At 43.7% G+C, this 23,894-nt stretch overlaps 1 protein-coding gene and 1 pseudogene across 2 annotated transcripts in view; one reads left to right on the forward strand and one right to left on the reverse strand.

Moving 5' to 3' along the window:
• Positions 1–23,894, forward strand: part of Adam19 (ADAM metallopeptidase domain 19) — an 85,842-nt gene that overhangs the window by 10,811 nt on the left and 51,137 nt on the right. The window lies entirely within an intron of this gene.
• Positions 6,214–6,586, reverse strand: LOC114095376 (large ribosomal subunit protein eL42-like; annotated as a pseudogene).

Consider the following 23,894-nt stretch of genomic DNA (forward strand, 5'->3'; position numbering starts at 1 on the left):
CAGTAGTCTATATGCAGCTATTGAAACTGTGACTCAGACAGGGATAGGCACTTGTGTAAGGTCACACAGCAAGAAAACAAGAGAGATAAGACTTGGGTAGCTTATTTGTATTCTTGGCTTCATTCTAGATTCACAGAATGTGACCTGGGGTAAACCATTACATCCCTCAGATTCCTTTCTTTCTTTTCTCTCTTTTTTTTTTTTTTTTTTTTGAGCCACATCCCCAGCCTTTTTATTTTTCATTTTAAGGTAGGGTCTCTCTAAGTTGCTTAGGACCTAGAGATAAATTGCTGGGGCTGGCTTTGAATTTGCAGTTCTCCTGCCTCAGCCTCCGGAGTCACCGGGATTACAGGCATGCAATGGCACACCTGGCAAATTCTTTGGAACTTCTGTGTTCTGATCTACAAAACGAGGATAGTGGAGCCAGCCTCACAGGATGGTTGTGAGGATGGGATGAGGTGGTCTCAGGAAGGGCTTAGAGGGCGGGAGGAGAGTGGTCACCCACCGCTGCCGTGATTTATGTTGCCCACGGTGAGGTTCTCTTGCCTGCTGCCCAGCTGTGTCTCAGTGAGCGCCTGGGGCTGGATGGGGTTGGTTCCCGGCCTCCTTAATTTGGCAGAAGCAGGAGAGTTGACAAAAATGGAAGCAGCAGAGCCAAGCAGCATGACCTCACCAGGTGTCCCTGGGGGATGGCTTCCTGCTATTTTCATCCAAATGGGGATTTTTGTTTTTGAACATGTGTTAGTGAGCGGAACTCCAACTGCACACGACTTCCTCGTGTGTTTATTTCCCAAAGCCCTCTCATTCATGGAGCATGTGAGTCTGGATTCAAAACAGCTTTGGAACGGGGGAGAGGCTTTTTCTGATTTTTCAAGCTGGCATGTTAAAGTTTCTCTAAGACGGTGACATCTGGGGGGCAACGAGGCCCTGTGAGTGATTTGTCAGGCTCTGGTTTGCACCCTCCTCCACCCATTCATTCATTCTTTTCATTACTATGCCTCTGTAAGTTCCAGGCCCCAGCACAGGCACTCTGGGTAAAGCTGTGGATACAACCGTTCTGTCTTTAAGGCACTTACACCCTAACTAGGGAAGACAGTGAGCAAGCCGGTGACTGGACAGGCTCCCTGGAGAGTCTATAAGGACAGGTGCTGTGACTGGGGGCGGGTATTGGTTATGATTGGTGGTCAGGGAAGTCCTTGTTGAACTGATATTTGAGCAGAGACCTGGAGGACCCCTGGGTCCAAGCCATGTGGACAGTGGGAGGGACAATTCAGGGAGAGGCCCTATAGATTATGAAGCTTTCTATCCTCCCCTTCCTCAGGATCCATATAGTATTTCTCCATATACTGGATTTTCAGGCATCTCAAGAGCAATGGGCAGGGGTTTCTGGGTCTCTGGGGTAAGGGAGAGGACAAATGTCTTTTTTATCATCCCGAGGTATCTGGCTTTCTCCCATCAAATCAAAGCCTATGTGCTAATGCATGGCCCAAAATAGCAGTGAGAGAGCCTTTAATGGAATTCACACATGGAGAGATCATTGCCAAGAATGGTGAGGATGGAGGAGCAGGATGGGCCAGGAGAGGGGGACGCGGCAGACGGAGCAGACCCGCAGAGCTCCCATGGCCAGGCAGCTGCAGCCTGTTCTCTGCTTTGAAGCAACTGGGGACAAGTGGCTGACATTCCTGAGAGAGATGCACTCCTTGTCTACTGAGTGCAGGCGAAAAGGAAGGAACTCTTAGGGAAAATGTGTGTGCGGCTTCATGGTGGACAGTGCTCCATTCAAATCCTGGCTCTGCCACATCACAACTGCGTGTCCTCTTTCAAAGCCTCAGTTCCCACTCCTGGAGTATAAGCATAGTCCAGTCCTAGAGCCACGGGGAGGATGAAACAAGGTGGTGCAGATGAAGGGCCTGATGTCGTGCCTCGCTTATAAGTACGTGGCAGCTGTTATTTCTCACTCCTTATTTCTAAATTGCAAAATTCATGGTACATCGCAGCTGTTATTTCTCACTCCTTATTTCTAAAGTGCAAAATTCATGCATGCTCATGTAAACCATGTAGCCATGCTACATGAATAAAAGGAAGAAAATTTCCCACCCATAAGACTCACTGTTAACTAGTGGGCTACCCTGGGATGCATTGAAAACACAGACATGGATACTCGTAGACACAGTTGCACAAAAACACAAGGCAGAAGCACACACGGAGACTGTTGATGTGGTTGGGGCAGGGGAGGCAGAAATGAAATTATGGTGCATGTTTAATTCTACTACTTGGTTTTTAGACCCAGCTGGAGGTTGTGAAGGCAGTACTCTACTCTAATGAATATATATGACATGGTTTATTACATGAATATTTATACACATGGAAACATGTGCTTTGCAAACCTTGGTGCCTAGCTGTGTTTAGGGGAACTGACTTGAGATTGGGGCATCCTGGTTCAGTGGACACAGCACTGAGCTCAAAGGCAGACAATTTGGAATTGGTCCACATGCCAGTCAGGCCCTCCTTATCCTCACTTTCTGATCTGTCAGATGGGGCTTTTGTCCCAGTTGGGTTTTAAGAGCTCTTTCTACACTACCTATTTAAAGGACACTGTGGAAGTGCAAAAATAGAAAAAGTCTCTGCCTCAGGAAGTTTGTTCTAGCTGTGGTGACCTCCCTGGTGATAGCGGGCAGTGGGTTGAAGGGAAATCGCACCCGAAAGCCATAGGACCTTGAGGTTGGGGATGAACTACTAGCTCAGGACTCTTCGGGTCAGGAGGGAAATTACAGGGCAGAAATGATAGGTTGCTCTTTCCACAGCCCACAGTTTTGAGGCAGAAATCCATAATATTTTTTCTCCTTGCCATTTCCCACGTTCTGAAGACTGCTCTATCAGCCCAGGGACCTTATCAGACAAAATCTTGTTTGCTGAAACGGATGGAGTCTTCCTTCCTTGGCGTTGGCATCCTGGGAGATGGATGGATGGATGGCCCTGGCCTTCTCCTCTCGTTTCTTGGCTTTTTCCCAAGGAGAGGGCATGCTGAACTGTTACCCTGCTTCCAGGATACTCGCTGGGTACACTGTGCATGGCAGGAGCACTCTATGACAAGGTCACTTTCGAAGGCTGATGACAGTTCAAAGGGTGGGGACTTTGCCAGAGGACCTGTGGCCATGTATCTCTGTTAGTCTCTTAAGCACACTCTAGGACCCTCATCTCTTCAGTGTACTGCCTGCCTTTGGGTCCAGAAGAGGATACTTCGGTTTGGGCTTAAGGAAGGAAGAGGCGTCCTTTGGTCTCATCCAGTCCAGTTAGCTAAAGAGAGGTCCTGTTTACAAAAGTCTAGCTGATATGAATGGATATTTGTTTTCCTTTGTGTTTTTTTTCTTCGCTGAACCCCACAGGGAACAGTCATTGTCAAGGTAGAATTTGAGCAGTCAGAGGTTTATGGGTTTTGATACCCACCATGACTTCTGATTTAATCTTTCTTCATATCTCAGAGACACAATGGGAAGGGAGATTGCTTTTCTTGTGCTGGAAATCAAGCTACAGCCTGGAAAAATAACAGTCCTTCACTGTTACCTGGGTGATCTAGTTCTCTATTTTCTTCTTTTTGCCTCAACTCTATTTGGATTGTATAAATGCTAGAGAAAGCGAGAAGGGGAGGATAAGCAGATGGAAAGTTTCTCAATAATAGACAGGATGGATTAGTTACACTTCTTATTCCTGCCCTTTTCTTCCAAGGGGTTCTGTAGAAATATGGGGCTGACATGGAGCAGAACCCTGAACACCAGCTAGGAATGGAGTTCCTTCTTAGGTTCCCAGCTTCTTTTGGGGTCAGGAGACCCTAACATCTTATCTAGGATAAAGGGCAGCTCTATTTCACCCCTTTCTTCTCAGGAGCTTCATTTGTTGTTGGCAAAATTCAATTTCCTGAATCAAAGAGAAGCTTAGAAGGGTTTAGATGGAGTCCCAATGCTCTTAGTGAGACCAGCTTCACCGACTTGCCCTTAAATGACTCACAGATGTATGGATTACATTCCACTTAAAACACACATGGCTTAAGAAATTAAAGGATATCATTCTTTAACCAAGTATTTGGCAGATCCAAAGTATTCAAAATGTTTTTCCAAACTCTACTCACAGCTGGGCTCCCCATTCCCTCCAGCCAAAATTGTATGAGCCAAGGCGACCAGTGCAGAGGAAACACTTGGATGGATGGGTGGGGACACCAGAATTTGATGGGAGTTGCCTGTGGAAGTCTAAAATTTCCTTCTAACTTTTTTTTTTTTTTTTTTTGCTGGGGGGAGTATCAGGAGTGGAATTAATCCTGCTGCATTAAAGGCAGTGAATGCATGAGTGAATTTAAATTCTAAGTGCAGTGCTAGGTACTTTGCCCTAGAGAGACCTAGTGGTCCTCTTGGAGGTGAAGTTTCCACCTGTGGCTTTGGAGATTGAGATTGGTTTCATTTATAATTCCCATCTTGTATGAAGCCCCTAGAGTTTCAGAACAAATGGATTGTTAGACAGTCTGAGGTGGTGTCTATCCAAGCCAAATTCTCAAGCACATCTCTGCATCCACAGGGTTTCTAGTTGCAATAGACTAAGTGATCACATTGCTTGCAAATCCATCTGTTGGAATCCTAACCCCCAGTGTGATACTATTAGGATGTGGTGCCTTTAGAAAGTGAGTAGTTCATGTAGGAGGCCCAAGTGTCCTTATAGGATTTAGAGTCCTTGAAAAAGAGACCCCAGGGAGATGGCTCACTCTTTTACCATAGGAAAAGACAACTAGAAGTACCATGTGTGAAGCAGAAAGTGAGCTCTGATCAGACATCAAATCGGCCAAGGCCTTGACCTTGGACTTCTCAGTCACTGGAACTGTGAGAAAAATAACCATGGCTTATAAGCCATCTGGTTTATAGCATTCTGTAGTAGCAGCCTGAATGAACTAAGTCAGCATTATTTTTAAATCATGGGAAACACAATATACCTTCTTAGGGCCCATTGTTGAAACACAGTCTCAGTAGGGGTAGTGGTGATCTGAAGAGGTGCCGCTATACTGTTGCCTAAGCAAGTGTCAGGAAGCATCCCAGATGGAAATAACACAGGTGTGTTGACTCTGAAGGCCATGAGCACATTAGCCCCAAACTAATGTGCATTGAAAACACAGACATGGATACTCGTAGACACAGTTGCACAAAAACACAAGGCGGAAGCATACACAGAGACCGTTGATATGGTTGGGGCAGGGGAAGCAGAAATGAAATTATGGTGCATATTTAATTCTACTACTTGGTTTTTAGACCCAGCTGGAGGTTGTGAAGGCAGTACTCTACTCTAATGAATATATATGACATGGTTTATTACATGAATATTTATACACATGGAAACATGTGCTTTGCAAACCTTGGTGCCTAGCTGTGTTTAGGGGAACTGACTTGAGATTGGGGCATCCTGGTTCAGTGGACACAGCACTGAGCTCAAAGGCAGACAATTTGGAATTGGTCCACATGCCAGTCAGGCCCTCCTTAGCCTCACTTTCTGATCTGTCAGATGGGGCTTTTGTCCAAGTTGAGTTTTAAGAGCTCTTTCTACACTACCTATTTAAAGGACACTGTGGAAGTGGTAAAATAGAAAAAGTCTCTGCCTCAGGAAGAGACTGTCTGTGGGGTGGAATAGGCTCCAAGTTAGGCACGGGAGACCCATATTTAATTTTAGGCTCTGATGCCTCCTGGCTAGGTGGTCTTTAGCAAGTCACTTGCCTTCTATGTTTTACTTCTTTATCTGATTCCTAATAATATACTTGCTCTTTGGTAAGCATTTACTGAGAGCTGGCCCCTGTGCAAAGCCTCTGGACACAATGTCCTATTTAATTCTCATGGCACCCTTTGAAAGAGGAATTATTATTATTATCTACACTTTATAAATAAGGAAACTTAAGCATGAGGAGTTTAATTAAATTAGACAAAGCCAGGAGTCAAACACAGGTCTGCCTGCCCCTCAATTCATTCTATCCCTGCATGGAAACTGCCATTAATACCTTCATGACAGGATGTTATAGGTTAAGAAATGCACTTCCTCCCCCCAAAGTATCCACATTCTAATGCTTGGAACATGTGATGGCATTGCCTTAAAAAAAAAAAAAAAAAAGTTTTTTGTAAGTGTGATTAGAGTTTTTTTTTTTTTAAATATAGCCTCAAGATTTTATTTTCTTCATAGTAAAAAACTTTATGAGGAGACTTGGAACTGGATCATGTGGCGCTTTCTCTTATTGTCTCTTGCTGGTTCAAAAGCCTGCATCTCTTGGTAACCAGCATTCTCTTTGAGCTGCAGTTGGGTTGGACACACTCGAGCCCCAACACCGTCTTCTATGGAGTTTCAGCATTGTTTGGAGCATCAGCTTAGTTTGCCCCCCATAGCCACTTTGCTTCCTATCAGAATGCCACTTTCCCTGGACATGCAGAGAATCCTTACCCTTCTTGGAGTGCGTCACTTGGTGGGATTGGTGCTAGCCACGCTTCTTACAGAAACTGTGCTATGTTTTAGGAGCGTTCACCACGTTTGCAGGAGTGCTCTTGACAAGGAAAGAAAGGGATGGCATGGAAACGGCTAAGTCAAAGATCTGGACATAGGAAGATTGTCCTAGATATCTGGGTGGGCCCTAAATGCAATCACAAATGTGTTTATGAGGGAAGCACATAAATGTGTTTAAGAGTGAGAGTTGGTCACTGACAGAAGAGATGATGGTGGCAGAGAATGGAGTGGTGCAGCCACAAGCCAAGGAATGCTGGCAGCCACCAGATGCAGGAAGAGGTAGGAACAGATTCTCCCAGAGGGAGCACAGCCCTGCTGACACCTTGATTTTTTGCCCAGGGATACTGATTTTATTCTTCTGCCTCCAAAGCTGTGAAAAAACCCCATCTTTCTATTGTTTTAATCCACCAACTTCCTGGTACTTTATTACACAGCAAACCTAGGAAACAAAACACACTAGGAAACAAAACACACAGGGTTTGTGGTTAAGAGAAAATATATTATGATGTGCTTAGTCTACTATCCGGCACTAGCACGTAGTATTTTAGTATATGCCAACTTTTATTAATACTGAGTCAAGGACAAATGTTTTCTGAAGTCTCTTGGTGATGCAAGGAATTACATGTGACCCTTGCTACTTTCTTCAGGCGTGCAAGTAACAAGAGAAAAACAGATTGAGAAACAATCTGTGTGGTTATTGCTCATCCACATTTCCTCAGTTTGGGTCATGTTCCTTGATGCCCAGTCCCCATAGGGAACTTCTGGCTGAGAGTAACTAGAATTGATAGTCAGATACCAGTAATGATGACAATGGTGGCAATAGTCAAGATGTAGCCATGCCTGTGTGACAGGCACTGTCATGCAATCTTTATGCGGTTCCTCTAATCATGACGACCACCCAGTGAGGCGTAGGTACCACTATTTGGCAGATGGGCACCCCGAAGTGTAGAACAGTGTGACTTGCTCAAGGTCACCTGGGTATAAAGGGCAGAGCCAGGAGGTGAAGCCAGGTCTGGTTGACTCTAAAGTACAAGGGCCTTAACCAGGTAATGATGTTATTCGCAGATGTCCCACCCTGGCTCAGTGTGCTTTGAGCTCTGTCTTGGTTAGAATCAGCATTGCTTCTCCTTGTTCAACCATCTCACTTTCCTTTCTTTTCACCTGCCCTGGTGAGAGTTTGAATGTTTGTGTAAAGTAGTGGCATAATCCACGTGTGGATCCGAACCTGGCTCTTTACAGTCTCTGGAGGTGTGAAAGTTAAGTAACTTTTTGGGAGTCTCGTTTTTTCACCCCCATGCTAGGGATATCAGTGGCTACTTCACAGGATGTTCTGTGACTTCAATGATGTAATGCTTTTAAAGGACTTACACTGTGCCTGCTGCACCATGAGAGCACAGTCTATAGCCACCATTATTTATATTTTGCAGGGTCTGAAAAACATTTCAGGATGATGTAAGAGGGAATTCCCCTGAGTTGATTTCCAGATGTAATTAAGATGAGTGACTTTAGAACCCATTGCCCCTGGGAGGAAACTCACTTCTGCTCTCCAGCAAGGCCTAGTTTGACCTACCTGTATCTCAAGAATGCAGCTTAGCAGTGTTCTCCAGTCCGCCAAACTGTACCTCTTTTGAGCGCTTGGCAGAGTCAGCACCTGGCCCCTCCCTGGGCAAGGCCCTGAACTGTCTGATAAGGAGGTTGGGATTTGTTCTCCAGTTCCGCCTCTATCTCCTTCCAGGGACCAGCAGCTTGGGCTGCCTGTGCAGCCAGGAAGGATGTGCATGGATTTCTTTTGTCTCTAGCTCATTTCTTTGGCTGCCCTTCAGCGGGAGCCCAGGGTAAAATGAATGGGAGGAAGCTGTCAACTGCCCTGTTGGCCTCAGATGGACCCTGGTCAGAGTGAAGGGAAGCTGGGGAGTTGGAAGAGGCCAGCGGTTCTTGAGTTTGAGAATCCCTTCATCATCAGCTGTTTACCTTAGAATAACAATAGCTAACATCCAGTGACTGGGCATTGGCCTTGAACTTCAGGTTTTACCTAGATTTTTTTTTTTAACCCTATCTATATTTAACCAAGTGGAGTCATACTCAGTTTTTAAACCAGTATTTTTTTTTTCACTTGGAAATATAGCGTGGATATTACTAAACCACTTTAAAAGATTGACCTAAGAACTTTTTGGAATTTTTGATATTTTTCAGAATAAAACTCTAGAATTCTAAAGAAAGTTACAGTTTTGAAGTAAACGAGATCATACTTTATATGCTATTTTATACTTTACCTTTTTATTATTTGTCTTCGATGTCTTTGCATGTTGGCACATTGGTGGTCCCATTTCATTCTCTTTAATGGTGACGTAGGTTTGCTGTGAATGGATGGATCAAAATTTATTGATTTTTCTATGGACCGTTAGGTTTCAGGTTTCTTATTATTACAGATAATGCAGCAATAATAGGCTTGTGTAGCGTCTTTCAACACATTTGCAATATTTCTCTAGGATTGGCATTTCAAAGTAGAGTTGCAAGATCATCTGGTACATAGGTTAAAAATGTTTTTAAATTATGAGGAAGGCACCTCTCACTTCACAGGTATCTCCCTAAAGGCTGTAACATTTTACATTTATATGACTGAGTGTGAGAGTATATTATGGATATATTTCCATGTATATTTATCATACTTTTTTTTTCTTTGAGATAGAACCCAAGACCTGCATGCTAGGAAATTGCTCTGCTACTGAGCTACATGCAGGCTCATTTATTTTTTTTTAAACATTTTGCAACAAGGTCTCACTAAGTTGTCCAGGCCGGCCTAGATCTTGCAATCCTTCTGCCTCAGCCTCCTGAGTAGCTGAAATTATAGGTGTGTACTACCATGCCCAGTTTATCATATCATTTTAAATGGCTGTATGGTATTACATTGCATGTGTATGCCATGATTAACTTTCAAAAATTCTTACAACAAAAAATTATCAAAGTTTTGATAATTATAAAAAATTATCAAATTATTAAACACAGAGTAGAGAGAATAACAGTGAATCCCTGTATATGCATCATCCAGTTTAGCAGTAACCAAGATGCTATGATAAATTTAATCACTCCTTATCAATGGATATTCAGGATTTTCCTTTTTTTAAAAAAAAAAAAAACTTTACAAACAGTGCTGGGCTGAATGCACTTTTACTCTTTGGATGTTACTTTTAGAGGGTTACCTTATAGAATAAATTACTAGGTCAAGGAGGATTTACTAGTGTTTTACTAGATAAAGGAAAATTGTCTTTGGTGTCTCTACATGTTCATATCCCACCATTCTTGTTGAAAGATCATGTTTTCATAAACTCCCACCAATAGTTTAATTGTTGAGCTTGGGCATACTTTTAAAAAAAATTATTCTTTTTAGTTATTCATGCCAGTAAAATATATTTTAATGTGTTATGCATACATGAAGTATAACTTCCCATTTTTGTGGTTGTACAGGCTGGCCTAGATGCACATGGAGTTACACTGATTGTATATTCATATAGGAACATAGAAAAGTTATGTCTGATTCATTCTACTGTCTTTCCCATTCCCATCCCTCTCCCTTCCCCCGCTTCCCTCCTGTCCAATCTGGTGAACCTCCTCTCCTCCCTCACCCTGGCTATTGTGAGTCGGCATCTGCATATCAGAGAGAATATTCAACTTTTGGTTTTGGGGGATGGCTTATTTAATTTAGTATGATAGTCTCAGTTCCATCCATTTATTGGCAGATTCTATGATTACATTGTGTATATGTACCAGAGTTTCTTTATCTATTTATCTGTTGAAGGACACCTAGGTTGATTCCATAGCTTAACTATTGTAAACTGAGCTGCTATAAACATTGATGTGGCTGCATCACTATAGTATGCTGATTTTAAATCCTTTGGCTAAATGCCCAGGAGTGGGATAACTAGGTCAAATGGTGGTTCCATTCCAGGTTTTCTAAGGAATCTCCATACTGCTTTCATGAGTGGTTGTGTCAATTTGAAGGCCCATCCGCAATGTATGAGTGAACCTTTCTCCCCATATCCTCACTAACATTTACTGTTTAGTTGTATTCTTGGTAATTGGCATTCTGACCAAAGTGAGATGAAATCTCAGTGTAGTTTTAATATACAATCCTCTAATTGCTAGGATGTTGAACATTTTTTCATATATTTGTTGACCAATTGTATTTCTTCTGTGAAGTGTCTGTCCAGTTCCTTAGCCCATTTATTGATTGGGTTATTTTTTTTTTGGTGTGTTTTGAGTTCCTTATATATCCTAGAGATTTATGCTCTATCTGAGGTGCAGGTGGCAAAGATTCTATAGGCTCTCTCTTCACTTTCTGGATTGTTTTCTTTGCTATGAAGAAACTTTTTAGTTGTATATCACCCCATTTACTGATTCTCTTTTTTAAGGAGAAAAGGTTTATTTAGGGGCTCATGATTTCAGAAGTCTTAGTCCATAGAAGGCAGGCTCCATTCCTCAGGGCTTAAGGTGAGGCAGAACATCATGGCAGAAGAGTGTGGCGGAAGGAAGCAGCTTACATCATCATCCGGAAGCAGATAGAGAGACTCCATTCTCCAGCTACAAATATATACCACAAAGCCACGCTCCCAATTCCCACCTCCTCCAGCCACACCCTACCATTTCAGTTACCACTCAGTTAATCCCTGTCAGGGGATTAAATCACTGATGAGGTTAAGACCTCACAACCCAATCCTTTCTCCTTTGAACCTTCTTGCATTGTCTCACATGTGAGCTTTTGGAGGACACCACATCTAAACCATAACACTTCACTATGTATATGTATATCAAAACACGATTCTTGATTTTATTTCTTGTGCTTTAGGAGTCTTGTTGAGGAATTCAGTTCTCAAGCTGACATGGTGAAGGTTTAGGCCTACTTTTTCTTCTAGTAGGTACATGGTCTCTGTTTTAGTGCCTAAGTCCTTGATCCACTTTGAGCTGAGTTTGTGCAGGATGAGAGAGAGGGGTTTAATTTCATTGTGTTACATGTGGATTTCCAGTTTTTTTCAGCACCATTTGTTGAAGAGACCATCTTTTCTCCAATGAATGTTTTTTGAACCTATTTCTAGTATGGGATAACTGTATTTATGTGGGTTTGTCTCTGTCTTCTTCTATTCTCTACCATTGTTTTCATGTCTGTTTTGGTTGCCAATACCATGCCATTTTTGTTACTATCGCTCTGTAGTATAATTTAAGGCTTGGTATTGTGATGCCTCCTGCTTCACTTTTCTCGCTGAGGATTTTGGGCAGACTCTTTAAATTGAAACCCTCCTGCCCTTTTTTCCCAAACAGTTTTAATGAGAAACAACTTATACATCATATACTTCACTTATTTAAAGTATACAATTCAATGTTTTTTAGTATATTTGTAGAGTTGCACAAATGTCACCATAAACTAATTTTAGAATATTTTCTTCACTTCCCAAAGAAACAGCAGTACCGTGGTTAGAATTGTGTCCCTAAAATTCATATGTTGGTGTCTTAACACCCAATACTTCAGAGCAGCCTTATTTGGGGACTAAGTTGTGGATGTATTCAGCTAAGGTGAAGTCATGCTGTAGTGTGGTGGGACCCTGATCCAAGATGACCAGAGTCCTTACAGGAAGAGGAAATTCACACTCAGAATGCCCCGTGAAGAATTGAATTTCACTGCCATTAGCCAAGGAACTCAGAATCTAGGAGAGAAGCCTGGAATAGATCCTTCCCTTACACCTGCAGAAGGAGCATGGGCTGCTCACACCTTGATGTTGGACTAAGCCTCCAAAACCATGTGATAATTAACTTCTGTTTTTTAGGTCATATAGTCTGTGGCACTTTGTTAAGGCAGCCCTAGCAAATTAATACAGTCATTCCCCATTCTCCAGCCCCCTCCTCCATACCAGTCCTACTGAAGCACTAATCTGCTATCTCTAAGTCTGCTTATTCTGGATATTTCTTATAAATAGGGTTATTCAATATGGACCTTTTACTTAGGGTGATGTTTTTGAGGTTTTTACATATTGCAGGATTTTTTTTTCTTTTTCTTTTTTGGTATTGGGAATCGAACCCAGGTGTGCCTTACCACTGAGATACATCCCCAACCCTCTTTATTTATTTATTTATTTATTTTGAGATAGTATCTCCCTATATTGCTGAGGCTGGCCTGGAACTTGGGATCCTCCTGCCTCAATTGAGATTACAGTCACTGAGATTACAGATGTGCACCACTGCTCGGGTCTTCATGTTGTAATATGTTGCAGTCTTTTCTTTTTTCGGTGCCAGGAATTAAACCCAGTGGTGGTTAACCAGTAAGCCACATCCCCAGCCATTTTTTATATTTTATTTAGATCCTGTCTCAATGAGTTGCTTTAGGATGTCATTATGTTGCTGAGTCTGGCTTTGAACTCGAGATCTTCCTGCTTCAGCCTCCTGAGCCACTGGGATTATAGGTGTGCACCACCACACTCAGCTGCAGTATTTCTTTTTGTTGCTCTTTAGTATTCCAGTATGTGGATGTACCATGTTTTGTTAATTTTAAGCCTGAGCCAACTTTTCTCTGTGCTACCAGGTTGATTTCAGGGCTGTCCATTGAGCACCTCTGTATAGAGTCCTGTGCTTGGTGCTGTAGGAGGTAAGGATGAAAACACAGCTACCTTTGTCCCTGTAGCAGAGGAAACAATGTACAAAAAGCATGGTCCGAGGAAGATAACAGATTTACACAGTAGAACTGAAAGTCAAATGCTGCAGAGGCAACAGGGAAGAGAAAATTTATGACAAAATTTGAACAAGCTTCCTCAAAGAGGGTCATTTGGAGTTAGCTCTGTTCTTCAGGGTGGGGGCAGCTTTAAAGAGGGAGAAAGAAGAGATGAGAGGGAGAATGAGTAAGGAATTCAGACTGAGAAAATAATATATAAATATTTGGTGTGGATCAAGAGAAACTCAAAGCTCTGGTGCTCGTAATGTCTTAGGAATTCAGTATTCCTAACTAGCCAAATCATCTGAGTTCAGAAGGTGATATGTCAAGGTGGGGAAGGAGTTGCTTTTCCTTCCACAGCTGGCTACCAGAGGATTTGAGTGATGGAGCGCTCAATTTTTTGTTCTTCTATTTTGGACTTTGAGTTGGGTTCTCTCTTGCCTTAGGTAAAACCATGTGGTCCACAAAGTAGGTGGACTACTTCTAGGGAAGACACTCTAAGACTACTTTAAATCTAGGCTGTATTTTCTTTTCTTTTATAGGCAGTTGCAATATCTTTATTTCGTTTTCATGTGGTGCTGAGGATCAAACCCAGTGCCTCGCGCATGCTAGGTGAGCACTCTGCCTCTGAGCCACAACCCCGCCCTAGGTTGTCTTTTCTATACTTTGATAGATTTTCTATATTTTGATAGTAGGTATCTTTCTATATCCACTAAAGAGAAATTTGGGCTGAGCCGATGTTGGAGGTGTACCTGGCAGAGGGAGCTCATGACTTCAAGGGCTGAGCACAGGGTGAAGATGGCTTTTTCTTTGGAGTCTGGTGTTACACGCTTATAATCCCAGAGACTTGGGAGGCTGAGGCAGCAGGATCAAAAGTTTGAGGCTAGCCTCAGCCACTTAGCAGGGCCTTAGGCAACTTAGGGAGATCCTGTCTCAAAATATAAATGAAAAAGAACTGGGATGTAGATCAGTGGTAGAGCACCCTGAGTTCAATCCCATTACCTAAAAATAATAAATAAATAAATAAATAAATAAAATAAAAATGGGGGCCTCTTCACAACTTGGCTAGATGGGAAATCTCATGAGAAACAGGGTGGTGGGGAGGATGGAGGATGACTGCTTGGATGGATGGATGGACATTTTGAATTGGAAGATGCATTGGAAGTGACCACCTTCTACCTCCCATTTCTCCAAACTCCAAGGATGTAACTGAACTCTTTACCTTAACTCCCTGGAAATCAGGATGTTTCCTACCCACTAACATTTCTGCTTGGACAATAATGCCCAACTCTCCTAGGGAAAAATCTGAGAGGTGAGACCAGTACTGGGTTTCTGGACTGGTTCTGTCCTGAAAATGAAACCACATGTACATCTCATCCGGGAGATACTTTGACTTTTAGAAAGTTAGTTTTATCTCTATTTAGAACTCAGTGACATACACAGACCTTTGGCTGACCCTCAAGTGCTCAATGAATAGACTTCTGGGCAAGTTGGGGGCAGGTCTTGCTCTCACTCAGTTGGGGACGGCTGTGGGTGATAGAATCTCTGGCGTTTTTGATGAGAATCTCTAATGTTTGAACTTGAGCTCTGGACTGCTCACTGAGAATACTTCACTTCTGTTTTTACTTCCTTCATTTGACAGATGTCGTGAGAGCTGACCATGTAGCAGGCACGGGGGTAGCTGTGGGTGTTTCTGGGAGAAGCAAGGAGGGGACATACACAACCTCTGTCATCATGGGGCTTAGAGATTAGTGGTGGAGATGGTTGCACAATTACTGAACAACGTGGGGCACTCCAGAATGGAGGAGTATGGGGAAAAGGAACTGGCTCTGGATTGGAGTCAGGGATGGCTTCTAGGAGGAAGGAAGAACTGAAAGCTTATGGTGGTCATAGAGGGTGTGGCGGAGTTGGCTCGTTCCATGGGGGGGGGCGGGGGGTGTGCATGTCAAGTAGCACAGGCAGCTTGAACACAGGCCCTAAGGCCAGAGTGACATGTGAAGGCAAATCGGCTTCTCCAAGGTTAGAACCGAACAAGAGGAAGGAAATGAGAGGTTGCGGAGGCTGCTAGAGTGAGTTCTTGAAGGTCCTTATAGGCTCCTTAAAGAGTTTTCTTGCAGCTGAGTGTAATGGTGCATCCCTGTAATCCCAGCAGCTCAGGAGGCGGAGACAGGAAGATTCCAGGTTTGAGGCTGGCCTCAGCAACTTAGCAAAGACCTGTGCAGCTTAGTGAGATCCTGTCTCAAAATAAAAAATAAAAAGAAAGGCTGGAGATGTGGCTCGCTGTTTAAGCACCCCTGGCTTTAATCCTCAGTACCCACCCCGCCCCCTCTAAAAAGTTTCCTCTCAAGGGCAATGGGAAGTGATGATGGGTGTTTTAAGAGCCAGATAGTTGCCTAGCATGAGTAAAGTCATGGGTTCCGTCCCCAACGCCATGGGGAAAACATCGCAGCCAGATAGTGACAGCATCCAAATGCATTTTAAGAGGACTAATTTGGGGATGAGGCAGCTGATATGGGGAGAAGAACATGAATTCCAGAGATATTTATATGATGGACTCATAGATACTGGGAAGTGGGGGAATATGAGCAGAGGGAGAGGGTTATTCTGAGGTCCCCAGGTTGAACAAGTAGCAGGGCAATGGTGCCAGTCTCAAGCCTGTCCTTAGCTTGTGGTTGAGACCTCAGGCCACTTCTTTTGTTGGATCTTTAGTTTTCTCACTAGGTGAAGGTAATAATCCTAGTCATCACCCTTATAGAATCATGGTGAGGATCCCCTGTCCACTGATGAGATCCACAGGAGAAATAGGGTCTTGTACTCTCCATAACACTAAAGGGCCTAGCAGAAGCATAAGTCTGTCATTCCCTTTGTTATCTCTGTCTTTCCTCCTTATCTAAAATCCTAAGTACTTGTTCTCCCAGGAACTCAGCTCTTGGAGCAGCTGGGGCTTCACCGGGGGGCCTCTCTGGGGCTCTCAAACCCACTTTTGTTGAAAACAATGATATCATTGAGTGGGTGGAGCTGGGCCAGGCTCTCCTCAGCCATTTGCAAAAGCAGGGTCTTTATGACTTCTGTACTATGGCTCTTTTCCAGCCTCTTCCATGGCTCCCATGTGACCCATGGCTCCCCTTCCTCCTCCTTTTCCCCACTGAGATTGTGGGTTTGGCAGCTCCAGTGTTCTCCTCTTGCATCAGTCTCCCTGGAGAGAGGTCCAGATGGGCCAAGGAGCTATAATGACTGTATTATATCAAGCACGGTTTCTTTTTCCAAGGCCCCACCTCCTGGGGAAGGGCAGGGCAAATCATGAAAAAGGATTCCTTCAGAGAGAGACTCAAGCGCTGGAGAAAGGGTGATCTAACATGGGAGGGATGTCTTTGGGTTCCTTGTATTCCAGAAGCTCTTTATCTCTTGATGTACTCATCCTAGATGTGGGACTTCCAGAAGAAAGCAAAGGTCAGGTTGGCCACTCAAGTATGGGCTGATAGAAATATGGCTGGGGAAAAGGAGATCCCCAATGTGGAATGAGCATCCTTAGCTCCGGATGCTGAGGCCAGCCTTGTTCTCTCCCCTCAATGCACTCCATTGCACACTTGCACGCACGAACTCACTCCTCCATAACCATCCATGTAGGCAGCTTGTTAGGGGAGACTGGCAGATGGTCACCACACCAGTTTTCAACTATTCTAGGAAGGAAGGAGGAAAGAAGGACTGTGAAACTTGCCTTTTGGGGATCAATCAGACGTCTGCCCCCTCTGCATGGCCTATGAATGTTTGCAAGTGCTCTCATGAATGACCTCCTCTAATCTTATGGGAGATGCAGGTGCCAGGTGGAGGGCAGGAAAACCAGGCCTGCCTCTTGCCTGTTATCTTCCCATCTGTCACATGATCGGCCTCCATAAATATTTGTGCAGTGAGTGGGCTTGCAGATGTAGGGCTTGTGGTTCAGTCAGGGTACCACAGTTTGGCCAAGCACAAGAGCAAACACATGGTGAAAGCCAGCCATGGGGAACTGGGGCTTCCCAATGCCACGTGCCCTGAAATTTGTACTATTTTACACACACCCCCCCACCAATAAGCGATTATTGATGAGATTGCATGAACATTCTTCCTCTCTGTCTTCTGGGGCTGTCTGGATGGATGACTTAACTTTTGCATTATCTACTACAAACATTTAGATTATTCTAGTTTATCGAGACTGATTGGTTTAGAAACAAAATACAGCTGTGTGATGTTGGGCAAGTTGCTTTTATTTTTTCCAATTTTTTATCTGTAAAAGGAAGGGTGGGCAGGGCGGGTAGTATATCAAGATTGTTTTGTTACAGTAAACCCCATAACTTACACACTACTTGGGCCCCTAAGGGGCAAAAAATATTTTGGGAAGAGACAACGAATGGGCCACACATAGAATGAAGGAAAAGCTGAAGAAGGAGGGTTTGGAAGGGATGAGATAAAGGAATTAACAGTCCCTTCTACCACTGGGGACGGTGACTTCCATGCACATGACATTCTTCTTGAAATTCAGAGATGAGATCTGACTGACTGTCCAGGCTTGTTATGTCCCGTGCACATGGCCAGGCAAAGGCAGGAACCTTGGCTAATTTCAGGTGCCTCAGTCAGCAGTGCAGTGAGTGGGGAGTGTTTCTCTAACTACAGACCAGGCCACTGTCGTCCCTCGAAGGTGGGATGGATGCTGAGCAGACCAGAACAGTGGATGTCCCCTATGATCTGGGAGGACCTTTCAAGTCCTGATGTTCTTGACTTGTGCTGTGGTTGTGGTTTGTGCTTTAAGTTGTTTGGAAACATTGGGCACATTTATAAAAGTTACTGTGATATTTAATCAGAAGCTAAGAGGGACTAAGCACCGACATTTACGGCAGGTTAGTTTGGGGTCTTCAGTTACCTTTTTAATGTTTCCTTGCTTGCTTTTTTTAAGGATGTGGTTTACCTGTTTCCTTCTTAAGTATATTTTCAAAGGTTCAGTGATCGAAGAGGGTCCTTTTGTTCACTTCCCCTTGTGCCTTAACCACGGTTTATCTTTACAAATGCCAGTTTCTCACACCTTGTGCCCTAGCACTTCCCTTCCAGGTTATCAGTGCTATCAGCTAATCTGATGTAGGAACACAGTGGTTATTTGCCAAATGGTTGCTTGAGAAGCTGCTTTCAGGCAATACTTCTGCTTTCAATTTTTTTGTATTTCTGAGAAAATTTGTCATTTCTCTGAACTGGTTTTACCCACTTCCGGGAAGTACCCATAATGGGTCGTTTAGGATACTTTTAAACAAAATTGCAAACCCTTCTTGGTGAGGCATTTTGAGAGCCACTCAGGCCCCTGCCAGTTAAGCAACCAGATGCCAAGAAGTCGACCTATTTGTACAGACAGGTTACTCATCTTCACTGAGGCAGCCAAGAGAGAGAGAAGAGATTAAATAAAGATCCCGCTGGCCCAAGGAGTAAGCAGTACTCATCCAAACATCCTTTGGTGTATAATGTAGAAGCAAAACATGGGACCCGGAGCTGGTCGGAAGGGTGCCAGGTCTTGTGAGGACTGGGAGAAGATATAATTGGAAGCAGTGAAAAAGGAGTGTTGATTTAATGCATTGTTTGGAAACTTCCTTAATAGGAGGCTAAAGACAACATACAGAGTAGCTCTGGCTTTTTGCCGGATTTGCGGGTGGCGCCATCTTGCCTCTGTAGTGTTGCTTACAAAACTGATCCTTTGGCAGTGAGGCTCCTTGTGCATGTGAGTCCTTGGATTAGGAGGAGGTCCCGGCTCTTTACTATAGGAACAATTTTTAAGGTTGCCCCTTCCGTGGCCTTTCTGCTCCCTCAAAAAAGAATCTCTCTGCAACTAGGTCCCCGGACTTATCCATGCCTTATTTGGATTTGGGGCCATGCCTTTGGCATCTCTGTTTCCATTCCTTTGGAGTCAGAGGTGAGATGAGCGCTGGCCTGGAAGTCTTGGTTCTGAAATAGCTCCAGTTCACGTCTCCCTCTTTCTTTCACTTTCCAAAACCCAAAATAAGGCTAGGTACAGTCATGCTCACCTGCTAGACCCAGTTACTTGGGATACTGAGGCAGGAGAATCATAAGTTTGAGACCAGCCTGGGCAACTTAATGAGACTCTGTCTCAAAATAAAATAATGAAAATTAGAAAAGCTAGGGATGTAGCACAGATGTAGCTCCTAGTACCACAAGATAAATAAACATAAAAATAGAATAATACCGAATTTGTTATCTTTGTCTCAAATATGGACCAGCATAGACCATCACATTAAAGTAATACTCTCTGCTTTTCAGAAAGGATTCCCAGTGCCTGTCTGTCCTGAATCTTTGCCTTTTGATAGAAAGGGACAGGGAAGCTGAGTAGCCTATGACTTGCCCAGTATCTCCTAGCTAATTTGAAACATTAGTATCAGAATTTACAATCAAACGTACCCAAAAAAGAGAGAGACTTAGGAATAGACAAATGCCTGTTGTCTGGAGTCAACAATTATCTAGATTTTGCCACATCTGTTCATAGCTAATCTTGGAGAAAATGGTAACAGTTGATTTCTGTAGATTGCAAATACTTTATACTGCATAAAGAATTATTTTTAACATTTAAAAAATTTTATTTAACAAGTAGTCGTATAGCCTCTCTATATGCCAGGCACAGACTTTACAGCAACCCTGTTGAAGGAGATGCTGTCATTCTCCCCATTGTATAGATGAGAAAACCGAGATACAGACAGGATACTGTCTTGCTCAAAGTCACACAACCTTTAAGTGTCAGAGCTAGGATTTGAATGCGTTTTCTCATTTGAGCTTCCTTCATTGCTATAAGATAGTAATTATCACCCAGTTTATTGTTGCAGTCTAGGAAATGGAAGGTGTTTAGGTAGCCCAAGTGAAAATAATTCTTGTACAAATACACAGTCAGCACTTATCAAAATTTTATTTATTGAGTTAATGGAGTAATCAGCAAGATGCTACAACTGGTATAAAGCTAGGCATGGTAGCACATATCACAATCCCAGGAAGTTGGATGAGGCAGGAGGATAGCAAGATTGAGGACAGCCTGAGTAACTCAGCAAGACCCTGCCTGCCCCCCCAATTAATAAATAAAAAGGGCTGGATACAGCTTAGTAGTAGAGTGCTCCTGAGTTCAGTCTCTAGTACTGCAAAAAAAAAAAATAATAATAATAATAAAATAAAATATAATAAAAATTAAAAAATAAAAAAAAATAAGGAAAGCTCTGATTTCCCACTGGAGCCCCCAAGAACCTTAGCCAGGCCCTGATTTCTTTGAGAATTAAGACGTGACAATGTTTTGGTGTGGCCCTAAGAGGAAGCATCATCTTTTGCCTCATTTCAGAACTTAGAAGGACAGTCAGAAAGTGACACTGAAAGCAAAGCAGTCTTAGCCTACATTTTCCCTCAATGCTGTGCCTATATCCTCCTTAGATTTTTAAAAAATAAGTTGACACATAAAAATGGTACATATGTATAAATCAGTTTTAGGTTTTTAGAAGGTGACTAGGAGTCTGGGAATGGGAAAGAGAACTTGGAGTTGATAAAAAAAAAAAATCACCTGGAAAAACGAAGCATGCATATTTCTTGGTCCTTAATTAGAGAAAGTCATTCTCAGTAGGGCTGGGAGAGAGCCTTTCTGGATGGTTATCAGGCTGAGTGTCACCATAATGGTATTTAGAATGTGTACCTAGGCTGTCACTAACCCTTATTGGCTGAGGCCCTTTCAGGCCAAATGAGAGGGAGCAGCAAGGCTGTACCTCCCCAGGCATTACCAGGGTACAAGACTTGGAACTCCACAGAGCCAAGATCCTGGTGGAGGAGGCAGCGGTCAGGGTCAACCCTGGAATGATCAGAGCAACGCGTGCTAACGCTGAGCATGTGCATTCGAGAGAGCTCTTTCTCAAGGTGGTTTGGAAATTGTTATCATTTTATCTCCCCCAGTTTGCTTATTTGATGAGGGAGGAAGGCTGGTTGAGCTCCCAGAAGATGTTTTGCTGATTTATTTTAGTCTCTCTGCTCCTCCCTCCCAAGAGGGAGTTTTAGCTTAGAGAGGCTTTTGAAATTTGTCTGACAGTAAATCCTACTTAAAGAGACAGTCCTGGGTTTGAAGACTCCGAGCCTTAGGTTCCTGGCTGCTGGAACAGGAAGGTGTCAGATTCCCAGGGACAATTCTGTTCTTCCCTGGAGCGTGATCTTAACGTTTTATTTGGTATTTTGGGGGACAGCTTCTTTTCTTAGGTGGGATTCCGAGGTGGTAGCTTTGCCCCAGGACTCTGGTATCTAGCAATCTTGGTTTTACCCAAAGTCCAGTGCCACCTGTGGTTATTGAGAGGATACTGTGACAGGATGGAGAATCTTCTGCTGATCTCTGCCTGCCCCTGAGCTTCTGAGCACAGAACAGCTATATAGGGCTGGAGGTAATAGGATACAAAAGAATGGCTTTTCTATCAAAGCCAGCAGCCAAAGGAGGGGGTGGGGTGGGAAATCTTGGACAGTCTTCCTCTCTTCCTGGAGACACATCACTCGCGACTCGTTTCCTGAAAATCCTAATGTAATCCAGCGGTGAAAGACAGCTTCCTGCCGATGTGCTGAGCCAGCCCCTTGTCAGGGAGGAGATGAGAACAAGATGTAGTCAGAGAAAGGACAGCTGGGCCAGGCTGGGCCACTCAGTGTCCATGCTGTCTCCTCTCTGTGTGGATAACAGTATCCTTTGTCTTAAAAGCACCAGGGACCCACCTGGGTACATGGGCATGGAGACATGGACAGCTCTACCTAGGGCAGTGGGGAGCATTTGAAAGCAATATTCTATCCCCTCTTGGTAAAATCATGCAGAGAGGGATAAACCTTGACCTTTCCTTTTGCTTCTAGAAGGAAGGACCTGGCTGAGTCTGCAGACCCATTTGGGAAAAGGGTTATTTCAATATAATTAGCCCTGAAGTTCTTGTTTATCTACTTTTTCTTCTCAGCAGACTTTCACATCCAAGAGTTAATGGTCTCCTTTTTTTTTGTGATCTCACACATGACCTCAAGGTCACTTGTCATCACCATCAAATTACAGTTTGGTCTACAGGTTCTGGGCAATGTTTGAGTTTTATGCTTCCACCTACAAGAGTCAGAAAGTATTTAAAGATTGGGGCCCACAGACATGAGATGGAATCTGGCTCTGGTACCATGTTGTGGGCACGGGGAGCTTCCATGTCCTCAAGTACAAAACAGGGAAGGTATGAGGACCTACCTGGTGGGTGTGCCATGATGGAAAAATGAAACAAGCCAGGACCTAGGACTTGGGACACATGCAGACGGTTCCGATTGCAGACTCTCTGGGTTTCCCAAATTCAGAACAATCCAGGATGTGGTGGAGGCAGGAAGGTAAGGGGGGTCTTGGACAGTGAGACATGTTTAGGCATTTCTGAAGTTGGTTAGAGAACTTATGGTCTGGGGCGGTGATTCTAAACTTGATCCTGCATCAGAATCATCTGGAAAGTTGCTAGAACAGAAGGCGTGGCCCCAGCCACAGTTTCTGTCTGATTCTCTAAGTCTGAGGTGGGACTGGACAATTTGCACTTTCAAATAAATGTTGATTTGAAAGGAGGTTAGGTGGAAGAGAAAGCAGATTGTTCTCTGTAGGTTCAAAAGGCAGGATAAAAGCTGGAGGGTGCCTAAAGAGAGGAGGTTTTCAATTTGGTACTTAACTAGCTGGGCGAGGTGGCACACAGCTGTCATCCCAGCAGCTCAGGAAGCTGAGACAGGAAGATCGCAAGTTCAAAGACAGCCTCACCAATTTAGCAAGGCCCTATGCAACTCAGTGAGACCTTGTCTCTAAATAAAAATACAAAAAAGGGCTGGGGATGTGGCTCAGTGGTTGAGTGCCCCTGAGTTCAACCCTGGTACCAAAACAAACAAACCAACAACAACAACAAAACAAACACGCATAACTACTACCTGTGGTCAGAACTGGAGAGGGTAGTCTAATGAGCTCCTGCCCCTGGAAGTTCCAATGCTGAATGGATACCTTGCAGATTCCTATACTAGCTGGAAGTTTCATTCATTCATTTATTCATTTTTCCACTTATGAAATTCATAATAAACTTGGGACTGCCTGGTCAGAGCTGGGACCTGGGGGAGGGACCTTAAAAGAGCAGAGGCGCTTGCCTTCAGGGAGCCACGGTGGAATGGATTTCACCATAGAATAGCTAAGGTCCCTTTCAATGCTGTGGCTCCAAGAGTCCTATGAGGGTGGGAACAGATCCTCAGAATAAGAAGCTGCAGAAAGAGTCATATCTTCTGAGGACGTGTGTCTGACAGCTGACAAGAATGCGGACATTGCCAAGACTCACTTTGGATCACATCTAAATGTCACTGGATCCATGATTTCTCTCTCTGCTGATACTCAAAAGAGGCTGAGAATGTATGTACTATGAGTGCTTTTCCTGTGGGAAAATTGACATCTCCCCACTGGCACCCAGGATGGGCCATTAAACCCTGAACCCCTTACCAGCCATCCATCATGCAGCCTGTGAGGGAAGCCCAGGAAATGGGGCTGCACTGTGAACTCACTGTTTTTTATCACCTCCTCAAGTGGGGAGTGAAGGGCTGAGGAGAGTAAGGGAAACAGATACATTTCATCAGCTTTTCTGGCTTGTTCCATCATAATCCCTGTTGAAAGCAATAA

This window comes from Marmota flaviventris, chromosome 5, assembly GCF_047511675.1.
Source record: "Marmota flaviventris isolate mMarFla1 chromosome 5, mMarFla1.hap1, whole genome shotgun sequence".
Taxonomy (NCBI): Eukaryota; Metazoa; Chordata; class Mammalia; order Rodentia; family Sciuridae; genus Marmota; species Marmota flaviventris.